We start from the raw sequence: 18,586 nt of genomic DNA on the forward strand, positions 1-18,586 counted from the left end.
TGTATTAGTGTATGTATGACTGAAGACAAGAAGCTGTTCACTCTTCCTTTTGAAATGACAGGTTTTGGAAATCCAAATCTACATCTTGTGTAAAAATGTCCTTTGGATCTGTATTTAAAACAACAGTACTTCCCACTTCTATGTGTTTGGAAATGCAAAACGTGTTTTCTGAGACCTCTTTCACCAGTGTGTTTTGGTATGGTACATGTCCCATACTGTTCTATGAAAGACATTACAGACTCATGAGTGTCTATTCAAAATTGGGGTGCATCTTTTATCCATAGCAGCATATGAATATGAGGAGCACCTCTTGCCTGGTACTCTTTCCGTGAAAAGAAATCAGTTACTCCTACAAGAGAAGGATTGCTATTGTTGCAGATAAAAGTCATTAATACTTAGAACCTGTGGTTGATATATCTACAAACATTAGCAGGATCTAATGAATAAAGTTCTCCAATTGTCTTTACATAGATGTCTTTTAGGTTTGAGTTCTCCTCTCTCATGAATCAAAGGAGGCCATCACACACATACTCAGCACAACTGAGTGTCAGAAACCAGGTGGGAGCACCCAGGTTTCTCAGCATGCATTTCAGTTCTCTATAATGACGGAACCAATATTCGTTGATGCCACGGCGACACGGCATTAAATTAATGAAGTTGTATTCTAAGTTTTCGTTCTTTACTTGAACTTTGTAAACAAAATCACGCAGAAAGATTTTGAAGATTAAGTCTTGTTTTAAAAAGTGATTTACTGCATATGAGAGTCCAGACAAGTCACTCTCAAATAGAAGGTGAAATATGTATGGGATTCACTGTCTGAATCTTGGATCCTCTGAATATAATCGTGTTGACTGGTATTCAGCTGCTGGTATTTGTATGGGAGGGTCATCATAGTGACCACCTACTCTAGTGAGAAACACTTGGTTAAAACAGCAAGCCTCTGAACTTTTTTCCAACACACTCATTAGAGCTCTCTTTGCTTGTTTCATTTGAAACAGTTCAATAGACCACCAATGACTTCTGTGGAATGTAACAGAGGAATGCTGTAGTGCTCATACATTTGTTCGGATTGGGATCAACCCACTTTTCTATTTGTCCGCTTGTTGGTAAATTGTCATCTTCAACGTTTGGTACATCAGGTTCAACATCAACATTTATATAATAAACATTATTTTGTACCAGGTATTACATTGCCTGTTTTACTTTATTAACATTAACTAACTCTTGCCAAATTGTTTTATTCTTAGTTGGCACGCCATTTACTAGAATAATAAGTGGCTCATCAGTGTCTTTGTCTACCCCCACAGTTTCAATATTCTTTTTAAAGTCTAATAGCAAATACACTACTCTTCCTTTAAGTACTCTGTTGAATGTAATATACCTGTTTTGGTTCCAATTGTATAATTGATTGAAATGGATGTACATACTGTATAAGGATTGATTTGTATACATTTAATTCTCATAGCTGTTCTGGAATAGTCACTGGTTCCAACCTGTTATGTACTGCTCTAGCTGGTGCTTTATGATTCTCTAACTTATCATAGCAGTACTTACATATAACTTGCTGCATGGACAAGTCAAACCACTCCTCTACAAATAAATAAGCAGTGCATTCTTGCCATTTTTCTCTGTTTTCCCCTCCAGTTTAAGAAAATACATCTACATTGTGTGTTTGACTTTTGTAGTGAGTGTGTCTACAACAAATATAAACATCATTCGTTTTTTCTCTTTCTGAACAAGCTGTGTTTCACTTTGTGACCTCTTGTTCACAATTCACAGTACTAATACCTGAGCTCTCTTAATCAATATATGTACCTACAAATTCTTAATTTTCCCTACAATCCTCTTTAGCACCAAAGAAACAAAACTGCATCTCCTCACAAACTTTTTCTACCTCTCCTACTGTACCGTGCAAAAGTACACTGTTCATTTCTCCTAAACATAGGCTGGAGTCTTCACATAGTAAAGTCTCCTAAAGAAATCCTGGATGTCTGAGTGGTGAACTGCCAATATTTTAAAAAGATGAAAGGTGCTTTGGCACATTTTCTTTGATAGGTATGCTAATGAATGTCTTTATAAATTACTATGCTTTCTTACTTTGCATGGATCCAATCCTTGCAAAATTGAAGTTTTTTGTTTCAGACTTCTGCAGGGAAAATCACATGCACAATTTCCAAGTAACACAATTGATTGCTGCTGAATACTACAAATACTGCTACATTTCCACTTATATACAGGAGCCTGCTAATGCCTTCCCTGAGCCTCTTCAGATATCACTTCTTCAACATTCCTTGCAACAATCTATTCTGTTTCAATGGGACTCTCATCTTTCACCTCATAACATTGACCAGTTGAATTAATTGCATGCACTGATGCGTTCTCTTGCATGTACCCCTTTTCATTAAGCAAAGGCTCTGTCCTGGAGCAATGCTTCCATTCACCACTAAACATTTTGCAAAAAATACTTTTATTAATAAGTCTTTTCCGTTGGCTGCATCTCTTCATACACAACACTATTTTGTCCACTGTTTTCATTCTTTTGAGTATTAAAATCAAAAGCTTCCTCTTTAAGGCAAATGTCTTATCAACTACACCATCAACACATTGCTTTTGTTCTCTTTTTATACTACTTCATAGTTTTCATTAGATTCTGAATTACCCTGCCACAGAACATTTTAACTCTAATTTGTTTGAACTGCTGCAGTCTTCTGGTTAATGCTATTTGCTTTCTTCAATGCTTCCTTCCTCTTCATCTGACGTGATCTTTGGCCTTCTCTGGCTGATTTCAAACCTTCCTTTTCATGTACTTCCCTTTGTAGACTTTGCAATTTCCCACAGACAACTTTAAGACATGTTTTGGCTTTCATACCAGTAGCTTCTTTCTCTTTAACCACATTGTCCTCATGTTTTCCCTTTTGTTTCTCTGTTGCAAGTGCATAGTATGCTTTCCTCAGTTTCTTTTGCCTTTCTGTTTGTTTTTGGCATTTTAGATATCTGTTTTTAATATATATAGATGTCTAAAAAGAAAAAAATATATCAACATATTTACATTTGCATTTCAAACTACTCAATAATATATTATAAGCATTTCATTCTTAGACAGTCACATCAGTATGTTGTAGGCACTCTATGTGTGTTACTTTTCATGTTTAAAGCAGAATATGCTAGTCTCTGTTCTTATAAGTATCAGTGTCTGACTCAATGTTTCACTGTATGCATCAGTGCATTCTTGCGTATGTTACTGTATCTATCAGTGTGTGCCTCTGTATCTTATGACATGCATCAGTGGGTCTCTAGATATGTTAGTGTCTGCATAAGTGTGTCTCTTGGTATGTCACCATATGCATGCGTCTATACCTGGGTGTGTCAGTTGATGCATAAGTGTGTGCCTAGGTGTATTACTGTATGGATCATTATGTGACTGGTATATCAGTGTATGTATATGTGTGCCATTATGTGTGCTACTGTATACATGAGTCTCTCCATGGTGTGTCAGTTGATCCATCAGTGTGTGCTCGTGTATCATATGGTATATATCAGTGTGCAGCTCTGTGTTTTAGAGTATGCGTCAGTGTATGAATGAGTGTGGTAGTGTGTCCCTCAGTGTGTGCCTAGTTTTATAAGTATATGCATCAGAATGTGTCTGGGTGTATCACTGATCAGTGTTTTCCTCCTCTACATCAGTGTATACTGGAGTGTGTAACTGTATGGTTCAGTGTGTGTCTGGATATCTTATCACATGCACCAGTGTGGTTTTGAGTATGTAACTATGTGCATAAGTGCGAGCCTGATCGTATCAGTGTATGCATTCATCTGTGCCTTGGTTTGTCTGTGTATACATGAGCGTGTCCCTGGGTGTGTCATTGTATGCATCAGTGTATATATGGGGATGTAAGTGTATGCATCAGTGTGTCTGTGGGTGTCTCTGTAAAACCATCAGAGTGTAGCTGTATGCATCAGTGTGTATCTGGGTGTCTCAGTGTAAGTATCAGTGTGAACCTGAGGACGTTATTGCATTCAAGAGTGTTAGAAATGGGGTTTCTGGTTGGCTAGGGCATGCACCTCAGCCAGGCAGAACCTACCCACTCTAGTCAGGGCTAGGGAGTTACACGTCCAAGATAACCCCTTCTCACCCCCTTGGTAGCTTGGCACGAGCAGTCAGGCCTATCCCAGAGGCAATGTGTAAAGCGTTTGCACAACACACACAACACATTTGACACAAAATGTACACCACAAAGTAAACACAACACTGAGCTATGTAAAAATAATCTGTACTGCACAAAACATAATTGGACCAACATTACACATAAGTAATACCCTGCTACCTTAGCAGTTGTCAGAATGTTACACAAGTTACTAATACTCTGCAAGAATATGCAGTTGTCACATTAGCACACGAAAGTACTCAGGATTCTGTAACATAAGCAGTAGTCAGGAATTATAGCAAAAGATATATGCACTTGTCATGAACAATTCCTAAATACCCATAAAAGGAACATTAGAGAATATCTCCCAAGTCAAATAAATACATATCAGCCAGACATGCCCATAAAAAGGGACATAAGCACATATATGTAGGAACCGTAAACAGGTAGGAAATCTAAAACATCTAAAAGTCTGTACTAAGCTCCTAGAGCCTAGATTCCCTAAAGAGTACCTATTTCCAGTTGAAGAGGCACTCCCAGTGCCTGAAAGATGAGCACTGGAGCCCCCGGCACTCCTATGCGCAACACAGGAGGCAGATGGCCTTTTCCGCGGTGCGGCTGCCTAATAAGGAAACGGTGGAAGCAGGGGCCTCTGATGAGGCTCTGCACCTGCTTCCACAGGCTGCCGCACCCGGTCCAGTGCGCGAGCCGCGTTTCTGCCTTCCCTCGTCCGCGAGGAAAGCAGCGTGAGGAATCGAAGCCGAGGTGTGCCCCGGTGGCGCTCTGAAAAGTGCACGTCACCTGGGGTCACGGTAGGAGCGTGCGAGCTCCTTCCTTTATCTTTGGTAAGTGCACCGGGGGCGCTAGGGTCAGCGCGATCCTCACGCTGAAGTCGAAATGCGGCGCCTGGGATGTGGCGGTGATTAAACCAAAGAAGAGGCGCCGTGGGGAGCGCGAGGAGCTCGATCATAAACCCGGGCTGGGGCAGTGACTTTTTGGCAAAAGTAAAGTGCTTTTCAAAGCGTTAGGGCAAAGGTAAAGCCCGCGCTGCGGCAGTGATCTTTCTGCAGGACTTCAAGAAAGAGCGCTTTTCCCAAGTGCTACAGACCAAGCTGTAGAGATCGTGTCAGGAATCAGGGGCCACAGCACCCTGCCCCTGGGAACAATAAAGCAAGAAAAAGCAGAGGGCTGGTGGGCCCAGCTACAGGCCAGCACAAGGGGTGCAGATGGTGGCAGTTCCTCTTAGTGACCAGGCAGGTCACAAGTCAGCACAGCAGCAGCAGTCCAAGGTGGTTTCCTGGTGAGTCCATTCATCAGCGTTCTGTGTCCAGTTCCAAGTTCCAAGAATGTTCAAATTGTGGGGTAAATTCCCCTGTACTTATTCTAGGGTTACAGTGTGTTTTACAATGGTAGGGAGAGGAGGTGCCAACCAGTTACAACTGGTTCTGGGAGTGCCCCCTCTCTCCTTTCAGCACAGGCTCCAAACATCAGTGGGAGGTTAACAACCCTATTGTGTGAGGCCAGGGCACAGTCTTTACAAATGCAGGTGTGCCCCGCCTCTCCCTTCTCTCAGCCCAGGAAGGCTTTACAATATGTAGATGCACCTCTGTGACACCTCTACCCTCCCTGTGTTCAGGCTGTCTGAGAAGTATGCACAAAGCCCCAACTGTCAGTCTGCCCAGACGTGGATTGGAGACAAGCTGCAAAACACCAAAGTCATAAGCACAGATAAATGTGCACTTTCTAGAAGTGGCATTTCTGTGATAGTAATAAAACATACACCTACACCAGTAAGCAGCATTTCTCACCACTATCACAACCATACCAAACATGCCTACGCTACCCCTCATAAATCAGACAATACCCCTTACACATAAGGCAGGGCATTTCCAATGCAATCCTATGAGGAGGCAACACTCACAGCAGTGAGACACCAAGTCAGGCTGTTTGTCACTACCAGGACAGGCCACGCAACAGGGCACATGTCCTGCCTTCTACAGACATGGCACCCTGCCCAAAGGGTTAGCTAGGGCGTACCTTAGGGGTGACTTACATGTAGTAAAAGGGGAGTTCTGGGCCTGGCAAGTAAATTTAGATGCCAGGTCCCTGTGGCAGAAAACTGCGCACACAGGCCCTGCGCTAGCAGGCCTTAGATAGGTTTGACAGGCTACTTCAGTGGGTGGCGCAAGCCGCGCTGCAGGCCCACTAGTAGCATTCAATTTACAGACCCTGGGCATAGGGATACCACTTTACAAGGGACTTATAGGTAAATTAAATATGCCAATCAGGTATAATCCAATCATACAAAATTTGTCAGAGAGAGCACATGTACTTTTGCACTGGTTAGCAGTGAAAAAGTGCTCAGAGTTAAAACGTCAGCCAACAAAGGTCAGAAAAATAAGGAGGCAAAAATCAAAAAGTCTGGGGAATGACCCTGTAAAAGGGCCAGGTCCAACAAAGAGTATATGCCTGGGTGTGTTAGTGTTTGAATAAGTCTGTGCCTAGCCATTGTACTATATGCAGAGTATGTGGCTGGGTCTGCTCTGTGTGTATGTTCTCAAATATATAATTTCCTAAATATATTTTTGACTGGGTGGGTGAGTAGCACTAAGCTTTAGGGAAAAGTTTCTGGCATACAATATAGATGACATACTGGACCCATTATATACCACATTGAAGTAAATGCCTCTTTTATGAGGCGCTAGCAGCACACTGCGCCACCGGAGCATAATTTTGTTTGTCACTGAAGTGGGGTAATGTGCCAGCCAATATTTACAAGGGCATGAAAACCTACCTTGCATGGCTTTTAAAGGACTAGCAAACATGGATCCCCTCCATGTATAATACTGTGTGAAAACGGTGTTCAATGGGTGTTCTTTGGGTTGTCCCCACACAACACCCATGCAACATGAAGGAATCTGATGCATTCCTACATTTACAAAGTTGGAAATGTGTCAAATTCCTATGCCACCTCATGTGTGGTGTTAAAATGCCAGAACAGAGACAAGTAGCATTATTTCTCCCAGTTTTTTTCTCTTACTATGTGTGGTGCATTCTACAGCACACATATTAAAGATTGAAACACCATTAATTATTGCTAATGTACAGTAAGCTGTCCTTCATGTACATAAACACTCATCTGTGCAACATAGGAACCCTTACACTATGGTAAAAGGGTTTCTACATTGGTACTAGGGAGCAATTTGTGTGTCAGCACAGGAGACAGGAACAAGAATGCACCATACGTACTAGATAAGGTGCATTCCTAACCTTTTTTTGACACAGGGGAGTACAGCAAAAAGGTTTTCAGCACTACCCTGTGTCAAAACGTATTAAATGAAGCTCTCAAAGTAGAGAAGTGAAAACCTGCAAATTCAAACTGTATCTCTTACCTTATAAGCACATATCATACTCAATATAACCTGCATATAGCATACTTTAGATATAACTTGTTTCAACTAAAAAGACACTCTAAGGGCCTCATTATGAGTTTGTCAGGTGGCGGAGGCCGCCCGCCAAACTCATTTCTCCACTATACCGCCATTGCGGGCTAAACCCTGCCCACCCTGTTTTGAGTTTTCAGATGGGCCGGCAGGCGGAAACAGTGTTTCTGCCCACTAGCCCAGCGGGGAACAGGGCCGTAACATTGCAGCCCACTCATAATCGAGCGGGCTGCAATGTGGCGGTGTGGCGGGTGCAGCAGCACCTGTCACGCATTCCACTGCCTGTAATTCGGGCAGTGGAATGCGTGACGGGCTGTTCATGGGGGTGCCTGCACTGTCCATGGCAATTGCATGGGCAGTGCAGGGGCCCCCAGGGGCCCCCAACACCCCCATTCTGCCAGCCTTTCAATGGTGGTGTAAAACGACATGGAAAGGTTGGCAGATGGGGACTCGTAATCACCAGGGCAGCGCTGCTAGCAGACCTGCCCTGGCAGAATACAACCGCCCGGACCGCCAGGCTGCAGGCTGACAGCAGCCGGGAAGTATCAGCGGTTGGAGTGTGTCAGCTCCGCCACGGTCATAATAGGGCGGTCCGACCGCCGTGTCTGTGGTGGTCCAACCACCATTGCGATTGTGGCTGTCTTGAGACCGCCACTCACGTAATTAGGGCCTAAGTCTTGAAAAGTGGTTAGAAATTCAAACTGAAGTTGGTATTTGAAGTCTGTTGTAGCATGGAAAAATCATAGTTTAAAGACTACTAGTTTTAGTCATTTTTTCAAAAAATAAATACCTTGCTACAAATTTAAATGAGAGTTTCAATATCTGTGTAGCCCTCTCTGACACACTATACTTTTCTCAATGTCATATACATTTTCTATTCCTCTTATTTAGACATACACCTGTGTATATATACTGGTTGTAAACATATACTCTAATTCATATACCTCTTAAATAGCTTTTGTTGATAGTTAACATACTCTCACCATATCACTTTAACTCATTTCTTTGTATAAGCATGAAATCTCAGCATAAGAATGGTACACCACTCACACACAAAGAAGTATGAATGGCAACCTTTTCAACTTTGCTATGAGTGATATTGTGCTAGTGAACAAATCAAAAACTGGCTTTAATATTTTATTTCTAATATCCAACATCTGAATGGCTAGTGGCTGTTTAGCCTTTGTTTTTGTTCTATAAAGAAGCCGAATTTGGTAGTGTATGACACTGTAGTTGGGACTCTGTTATGGTGCTCAGCACGGCCCCTTGTGCAACTTTGCAACAGAGTCACGACACCAGACAGGGGATCTTAAATGTATTACAATCCTGTTTCAATCATTGTTTATGTAGATATAATATATAGTTATAGTACTGATTTGGAAAAATACTTTTTTTCCAACTCAGACTCTGCCAAAAACACTCTTTTTTGAACATTTTAGATCCGACTCAATGGAACCACCCTTCTCACCACAGTGTTTCACCTCAGTTGCTATACCAACTTCGTTTGGAACACTTCACTGTACTAGTAGTTCAAAAGTTCTCACCACAGTCTGTCTGCCAACAGCATACTAGCTTCAATTTCTTCTCCAGTGGTTGACTGTTACAGAATGTAAGCATGTCCAAAATGCCATTGGTGTTTTGTGGACTAATCAGAGCCAATTACAGATCTACTAACTTAGGCTCTTATTATGACATTGGCGGTAAATCATGCTTCCCGCCACGCTGACAGCCACCAAACTACCGCCGCGGTGGCGAAAATCCGTTCACCATATTATGACACACACACCAATCCAACAGAATACAGCCACATACACAAATTTACCAGCCCGAAGGTCAATGATAAAGTGGCGGTCCCAACATCCATACCGTTACACCAACAAAACAATGCCCATCACCTTATGACCCAGGAATCATCATGGCGGACATTCAACGGCGGTAAACAATTGGCGGTAAATACCGCCGCACTCAGAATGGACACCTACATACAAAACACCACCACATTGGTCAATACTAAAGACACACATGACACTCATACGCACACCACACCCACACACCTCCAGCACTATAAAACACACACCACATTACCCACAACCCTTTACGAATACAAATCATTGCCACCAGACTGACACCAAGACTGCTGTGACAACTGGACACACACACCACTTACACCCATACATCCCTCACGCACCTCACATCACACACCCCTACCAACATTATTCAACACACTCTCACCAACACACACCACACAACACCCATGTCCCCACAAAGGCACCCCCGTTTCACTGATGAGGTGTTAATGGTCATGGTGGAGGAAATTGTCAGGGGAGAGCCACAGCTGTTTGGAGCACAGGTACAGCAGATATCCATTGCAAGGAGGATGGAGCTATGGCGGAGAATCGTGGACAGGGTGAATGCCGTGAGACAGCATCCAAGAACAAGGGACGACATCAGGAGAGGTGGAACAACCTACGGGGGTAGGTACATTCCATAGCAGCAAGGCACCAGCTCACCCTACAGAGGATGGGCGGTGGACCCCCCTCCTCCCCCACAGCTCACAGCATGGGAGGTGCAAGTCTTGGCATTACTGCATCCTGAGGGAGTAGCCGGAGGACTGGACACTGGTAAGTCAACATTTACTACTTATCACCCCATACCTACATGCCATTACCACCCCTCACCCTCACTCCCATCACTTCACTCCATCCCACACACTGCACATACACATATGACTAACCACAATGCCAAGCCCTGCATTCTATACCAATGCATGGACAGCCCTCCCAGCCCTGCATGGACATCAATCACAAAAGCATGCACAGCATAGAGGAAATAACAATCCCACAATACATCACCATACACAAGCAAAAGGTGGCAGGTCAACACCAACGATAGAGGGGAAGCCAGGGATGTACAATATGTCACACACATGAAGCATAATACATCACTTACATCTCCACAGGTACCCCAGCCAATGTCAGCGGAGAGGAGGTGCACGACTATCCAGTCGCCCAACAGAAGATGTCCCCCTGTGATGATAGTAACTCTGGACTTCTAGATCTAGATTACCTACCTGGCCCATCAGGGACCACTGGACAGCCGGCCACAATCACAGTCCACCACGGAGCCTCCCCCATCAGGATCCAACACCACAGCACCCACCCAGCATACCCACACCTCCGTCCCCAGGACACGTCAATCAGCAGTGTGCCCACCTGTACAGGGACCTCAGGCCACTTCTCATACCAAAGACAATCAGGGACCTGGGGTCAGTGGCAGTGGGCACACCATTCAGGGGACAGAGTCACAGACCAACTGGGACACTGGGAGGACTTCTGTGCACCGGGGGAGGACAAGACCAGGGAACCCACTCTCCAGGAGGCCTACCATCATTCCCAGGACATGATGGGCCAGATCCTTGACAATGTGCAGGAGAACCGGTGTCTGCAGGAGGAACAGTATCAGGGGATCAGGGAGGACTTGTAGGCCATCAACACCACCTTGATCTCCATAGCAGGGGTGCTGGCAGACATGGGCAACATCATGAGGGAAGCAACAGCACACCAGCAGGCCCCTGCCACTAGCCAGTCCATTGACCAGCCCCCAGCTTCCGCTGCAGCTAGTGGGCAGGAGGCCCCCCCACAGGACCCACAGGCCACCAGCAACCCTCCCCCTGCAGAAGGTGAACCACCCTGCAAATGTTCCCTGTGAACCAGACAGAAGCCAGAGACACTTGCCAAGACCACTGCCAGGAAATGAGACTCTCCTGATTGTTCCCCTTGTGTCCGACTCAGTCCCCTTGTCCACTTTGAACTGCCTTTGCTCCCCTTTCTATGGCCTCTTGGACACTGGACCTGTGCTACAAACAGACTGGAACAATACCATGGACTTTCCTCCATCATTACCCCATTCCATTGCACTTTCCCCTCACATTTTTATCACTACAATAAACACCCCTGAACACAACTTGACTACTAGTATTTTATGTTTTGAAAATGTGTATTTATGGAAACAGTCACATCTAGTGCAAATGAACTATCCACTGTGAGAGCATTGAAATAATGACCTGTAACTGTCTGTAGTCAGTACATCAGTACATCAGTACATACTTGTCAAAGCACCAACATCTGTAAAATGATAAACCATAGGTAATAGTAAGTAATGCCATCATGCTACAGCAACACAGAATACACCAATAGTCATAGGATTGTGCAGTTGCACTGTCTCACCTGTGTGTCATTGGAAGTACGGATGGATAACTGATGTTCTGTTGTCCTCATCCTCATCCTCAGCCTGTTCATCCTCACTGTCCTCAGGGTCTACTGCTGCCACAGGGGCACCTCCAGTCTCCTCCTCCTGCAGGAAAGGTACATGGCGTCTGAGGGCCAGGTTGTGCAACATGCAGCATGCCACTACTATCTGGCAAACCTTCTCAGGTAAGTAGTACAGGGATCCACCTGTCAGATGGAGGCACCTGAACCTGGCCTTCAGGAGGCCGAAGGAATCCTCGATGATCCGTCTGGTTCACCCACGTGCCTCATTATAACGTTCCTCAGCCCCTGTCCCGGCATTCCTCACAGGGGTCAGCAGTCATGATAGGTTTGGATAGCCAGAGTCACCTGCAAGTAGTGAGGGTCAACATTTAGCCTCACACAATCCTATGGGGTTAACACCAGAAGTCATACACTAACATACAGTGAGTGGGGACCAAGGCTCACCTATTAGCCTCACCCTGTGCCTCTGTAGTTGGGCCATCACATTGGGGATGCTAATGTTCCTCACAACAAAGGCATAATGCACCAACTCAGGATACTTAGCATTGACATGGGATGTGTATTGGTCTGCCAGGCACACCATCTGCACATTCAGTGAGAGGAAACTCTTACAATTCCAGAACACCTGTTCATTCTGCGGGGGGGGGGAAACGCAATATGTGTACCATCAATCGCCCCAATAATATTGGGGATATGTCCCATTGCATAGAATCCGGCCTTCACAGTGGCCAATTCTTCCACCTGGGGGAAAGAGATGTAGCTGCACATGTGTTTTACCAGGGCAGACAACACTTACCAGCACGATTGAGAACATTGGTTGTGACATTCCTGCTGCCAAGCCCACAGTCACTTGGAAAGAACAAGTTGCCAAGAAATGAAGCACTGATAGCACTTGCACAAGAGAGGGGATCCCAGTCAGATGACGGATAGATGAGATCAGGTCTGCCTCCAATTGGGGACACAGCTCTGTGATTGTGGCCCTTTCCAGTCTATAGGTGAGGATAATGTGCCTGTCCTCCAGTGTAGCTAAGCCCACAAGGGGTCTGTACACGGGGAGTATGTCTCCACCTCCTATTCATCCACAGCGGTAGGTATCTGAGGGACACAAGAGTGAGTAGGCTGTCACAATTGGAACAATGGAACCACAACTTCAGTATACTTGGTGCACTTATGTAATGGGACAGTGTTAATGGCGAGGTATGTGCCAATCTGATCTGTGATGCAGTTAATGTTGATATGACTATTTCCCCCCCTTGAAAGGGTGACCGCCTGTCCTGTACATAGGGACAGGTGGAAGTGAGGTAACTCTGCCGACGTTGGGCGAAGTGGCGGAAGGCGGTCTTCCACCGCCGTGCAATTCCTCATTGGATAATGTGGGGCTCTATGGAGTACAGTGGCCAATGGGGATCTGCGCCGGCGGTGACTGTGTACACCGCCGCAGATGTGGCCGCCATTTTCTATTTGATTCCTCACCTGTTTCCGGACCTTCAACAGGAGAACACCTACACTGCGTGTGCTGCTCTGACCTGTGTTTGGAAACCACCATGGCCCATGTGAACGGGGAAAGGGCCACTGTCTTCACTTCGGAGGAGTTGGAGCGACTGGTGGGTGGGGCTCTACCCCAGTACGGACTGCTGTATGGGCCTCCAGACCAACAGGTGAGTACACATTGAGCATGATGCATGAAGGAAGGATGCATGGGGATGTGTGTGCAAGCATCGTGTCATCGGGGGCGGGGTGATGTTTTGTGGTGGTGTACATGGTGTGCGTCAGGCGATGTGTGTGCCAATGGTGATGGAAATGGGTATGGTGGGCCATGTGTGTGACAGGCTGGACTGTTTGTTTAATGGTGTTCTACTGTCTGTATTGCCTCTGCAGGTCAGCGCCCATCAAAAGAAGGGAATATGGCGTGCCATCGCCAAGGACGTGCAGACCCTGGAATTCTATGGCAGGCAGAGCACCAGGTGTTGGAATTGGTGGGAGGACCCGAGATGCTGGTCACTGAAGACCGCGGAGGCCCAGCCGGGGATGGCTCCCAACAAGGAAGGGCCTGCATACTGGCGGTGGCCTACCCAGAACTTGATGGGTGCTTGAGGGCATCACAGCAGCCACAAGCGGGAGAGTACAGTGGGTATTATTACAAATATTGGCAGGTGGGGTGGGATCTGGGTGGTGGATGTGAGTTAGTGGGTGCCACTAAGGCCAGGCCAGACATTGCAGCATGGGTCAACGCTAGGGGAATGGAAGTATATCAAATACAGATAACCTAGCTTGTTAGCAGTCCATTTTAGGCACAGCATTGTGGGTCCCAGGAGGGGTGCAGGTGGCGGTATGTGGCCCTCATCTTGCCTTAGCATCTAGCCATATCACTGGCAGTGCAATGCATAGTGCTTAAGTCTGTTCCCTGTGTATGATGGTACTGTGTATGCCAACAGTGGTGTTGGTGCAGTCACTGACTCAGTGTTTCCTCTGTCTCTCCCCCCCTTTTTTGTTCTGTCATCCTGTCCTTGTGTGCATTAGCATAATCTGGCAGCAGAGCAGGGGCACAAGCGACCGAGGGAGCTGCATCCCACAGGACCCAGGAGAAAGAGTCCACCAACGCCAAGGGAACCAGTGGGATGGAGGGTGAAGGGAGATCCACAGAGGAGACAGGAAGTGACAACACAGACTCAGATACCTTCTCTGATGGCAGCTCCCTGATGGTGGCAGACACCTTTGTGACCACCCCAGCTGCAGGTACAGACGCCACCCCCGTACCAGCACTGCCCTCCCAGTCACCCCTCACAAAGTTGCCCGTGCCCGCTCACCCAGTAGGGTGGGCATCTCCTTCGCCCGAGGCACCTCAGGCCCTGCCCCAGTGAGCCCTGCTGCCCTGAGTGAGGAAGCTATTGACCTCCTGAGATCCATTTTTGTTGGGCAATCAACCATTATGAATTCGATTCAGGCTCTGGCCTCCTCTCTGATGGCAGCCATTGTCCCTGTTTCTACCATCTCCCCTCCAACTACCACTTTCCAGTCCCATTCTTCTCAACCCCAACCCATCCCAGGCACACATACTGATGAGCATGCACACAAGACAACACCCAAGTTGCAGGCACAACAACATCCACTGCCCCCACTGTCTCCCCCTACTCCTCCTCCTCAACCTCCCTCCCAGTCATCTCCACACTCACACCTGCATGCACTGCACCAACTTCCACCACCAGCATCACCACACCAAGCAGCACACACGCCTCACTAGCAGACACCTCCAAAACATCTATGTATGCGTACCTTGTGTCCTCTCCAACCCTGTCTGTCCCTCCTCCTAAAGGACACAAACTCAAGCACTCACACAACCAACAGCCATCCATCTCACATCAGCATACTGCCTATGCACCTGCACCCAAATCCAGCAGACATACACCTCCCATCACTCCTCCCTCCTCCCGGCCCACAGTCCTTAAGAAGCTTTTCCTTGCCCAACTTGACCTCTTCCACCCCCCCCGTCCTGCCCATAAGAGCAGGGTTCCAACAACCCAGCCGAGCACCTCAGCCAAACAGTCCACGGGGACAGTGGTGGCCAGTCATGGTGGGAAAGATTCCATACCTCCAGGCAAGAAGGTGAAGGAGCCTGCACCTTCAGGCAAGAAGGGCAAGGAGCCTGCACCTCCAGCCAAGAAGGGGAAGAGCCTGCAACTCCTGCTGTGAAAGGGAAGGAGCCTGCACCTCCAGGCAAGAAGGGGAAAGAGCCTGCACCTCCAGCCAAGAAGGGGAAGAAGCCATTAACCCCTGAAGGGAAAGGTAAGGAATCCACAGCCCATGTCATGGAGGGGATGAAGCCCTCTACTCCAGCAGAGGCTGTCAGGGTGACACCTCCACCATCACCAGCGGTCATGGGGCACCCACCACCAACTGAGGAAGTGCAGCCATCACAACCTGCAGAGGCTGCCCAGGAGGCACCTCCATCTGCCACCACCACACAGCAGCCATCACCACCTGCAGAGGCTGCCCAGGAGGTACCTCCATCTGCCACCACACTGCAGCCATCACCATCTGCAGAGGCTGCCCAGGAAGCACCTCCATCTGCCACCACACTGCAGTCATCACCAAGTGCAGAGGCTGCCCAGGAGACACTAACAACTGCCACCAACATGCAGCCATCACTACCAGCAGACACCATGTAGGCCACCCTCCAGGAGCTGCTGTATGAGGGGCCCCCTCCAGAACCAGTGGGCAAGTCACCCACTCCAAAGACTGTGGCCTTGCACTCCCTAGGACAGAGCAATGGACATGGATCCCCCTCCTGAACCAGTGGGCAAGTCACCCACTCCAGAGACTGCGGGCTTGCACTTCCCAGGACAGAACAATGGGCACTGAGCCCCCTCCAAAACCAGTGGGCAAGTCACCCACTCCAGAGACTGTGGCCTTGCACTCCCCAGGACAGAGAAATGGGCATGGAGCCCCCTCCAGAACCAGTGGGAAATCACCAACTCCAGAGACTGTGGCCTTGCACTTCCCAGGACAGAGTAATGGGGATGGAGCCCCCTCCAGAACCAGTGGGCTTGTTCCTGACTCCGGCTGAGGTGCCCCCCATGCACCTGAGGTGCCTTCCCACTTGCAAGCTGATGCCCCTGCAGAGTTTTATCCGGATGAAGTCAGGATTCGAGTTGGGCCTTGGACTGTGCCCTGTGGCCATAAGGGCCCTTTGAACATTGGACTGGGCAGTGTCCCGTTGTGTACATGTGTACATATCTGTTTCATGGACAATTTGATTATTTATTAGCTTTTGATATTAATACATTCACCTTCGTGCATTCCTGTTGTCCTTGCATTATTCTGCCGTGTATCAGGTGCAAATTGTTTTTCGTATGCGCTGGATGTGTGTATGGTGTGTGTGTGTCGGGTGTATGTTGTGCGTGTGTGTATCACTCTCGTTTTCCTCCCTCCCTCCCCTGTATACTAGGTGGCTGTACTCACCGTCATCGTCTTCATCGGCGTTGGTGTTCCAGGTAGAACATAACATAGAAGATCATCAAAAAAAAATTCAGTTTGGGTTCCATGGCGGTATTGTTCTTCCCTGTGTCTCTGATGGTGAGTCTTTTCTCTTCAGTGATGTGTTTCCACCAGGCATTTGATGGCATTGGCACCACCCTGTAAAATGTGACGGTTTCCTGTGCCATAATATGGAGGGTGGTACTTTGTCTCCCGCCTGGCTGTTGCCGGCTACCGCCGTGGTGAGTTTTGTTTCCGCCCTGGCGGTTGGTGTGGGACATTGGCTGCCTATGGGAGTTATCACACCCATTGTCATAAGTTGGAGGTAGTTACCGCCAGCCTGTTGGCGGTATTACCGCCACTTTATCCCTCACCGCCAGGGTCATAATGAGGGTCTTAATCTTTTAAATTACTATCTACTTTTATCTACCAATGTGTTTACAACATCCAATGATTTTTTTTTTAAACTGGTGCTTCTCTCCATTTTATCCACCTTACATTTTGAAAACTGCCTCATTCAGCTGCAGCCTTCTCCTGTGTGCTACTGCTTCTTCCCTTCAAAATGGTCAGATTGTAGGTAACAGCTATGTTTTGTGGACAAGTGAGTATGCTAGAACGACTGCCATTGGCAGGGACCTGGGTTTGTTCAATTCATAGATTGCCAACCCCCTCACCTCATGATTGTGCACTGTGGTGGTAATGACCTGGGCACTCTGACTGGAGTAAGACTGGAAATCCTAATGAAGGATACCTTTAGTCAGTTAATGACACTTTCCTTCACACTTCCTTTGTGTTCTCTAACATATGCCAGAGGTAGAAATTTAAGATTAACTACATTCTGTCCACAGATTGAGAAATCCAGGAAACATGTTAATAAAACTGTTTCAGCATTCCTCAGACACCATAAAGTGGGCTCTATATACAAAATAATTTTCGCTTTGACAGACAAGGAATATATAGAAGAGATGGTTTTCACTCTACATATGAAAGCAACAGGGTGCTTCTGAGTAAATTCAAACTCTGCATCCACTCTTATGTGTATTAATCATATACACACAATTAACACAAAGGCTCTTCTTAGCGCCACCCTACTTCCCAATCATTGTTAATTTTATTTAAAAATCAGCATTCTTTTTTATCTAACATGTTAAAGTCTCAACTCCATCGCACATTTGCAAACCAAAATCACACATTCAATGTATAACTGCCAATATAGTGTGAGTGGGTGTGTCAGTGTTAGAGTTGGTGTGTGAGTGGCTGTATCAGTGTCTGTGTGGGTGTGTGAGTGGGTGCATAAGTGTCTGATTGTGTCTGCGAGTGGGTGCATAACTGTCTTAGTGGGTCTGTGAGTGGGTGCATAAGTGTATTAGTGGGTCGGTGGGTGGGTGCATAAGTGTATGAGTGGGTCTGTGAGTGGGTACATGAGTACATGAGTGGGTCTGTGAGTGAGTGCATGAGTGTGTGAGTGGGTCTGTAAGTGGGTTGAAGAGTGTGTGAGTGGGTCTGTGAGTGGGTTCATTCGTGTGTGAGTAGGTTTGTGAGTGGGTGTATGACTTTCTGAATGGGTCTGTGAGCAGGTGTATGAGTGTGTGAGTGGATCTGTGAGTAGGTTGAAGAGTGTCTGAATGGGACTGTGAATGGATGTATAAGTGTGTGCGTGGGTCTGTAAGTGGGTAAATAAGTATCTGATTGGGTCTGTGAATGGCTGCATGAATGTAAGAGTGTGTGTTTGAATATATGAGTGGGTCTGTGA

Source organism: Pleurodeles waltl, chromosome 1_2 (genome assembly GCF_031143425.1).
Source record: "Pleurodeles waltl isolate 20211129_DDA chromosome 1_2, aPleWal1.hap1.20221129, whole genome shotgun sequence".
Lineage (NCBI taxonomy): Eukaryota > Metazoa > Chordata > Amphibia > Caudata > Salamandridae > Pleurodeles > Pleurodeles waltl.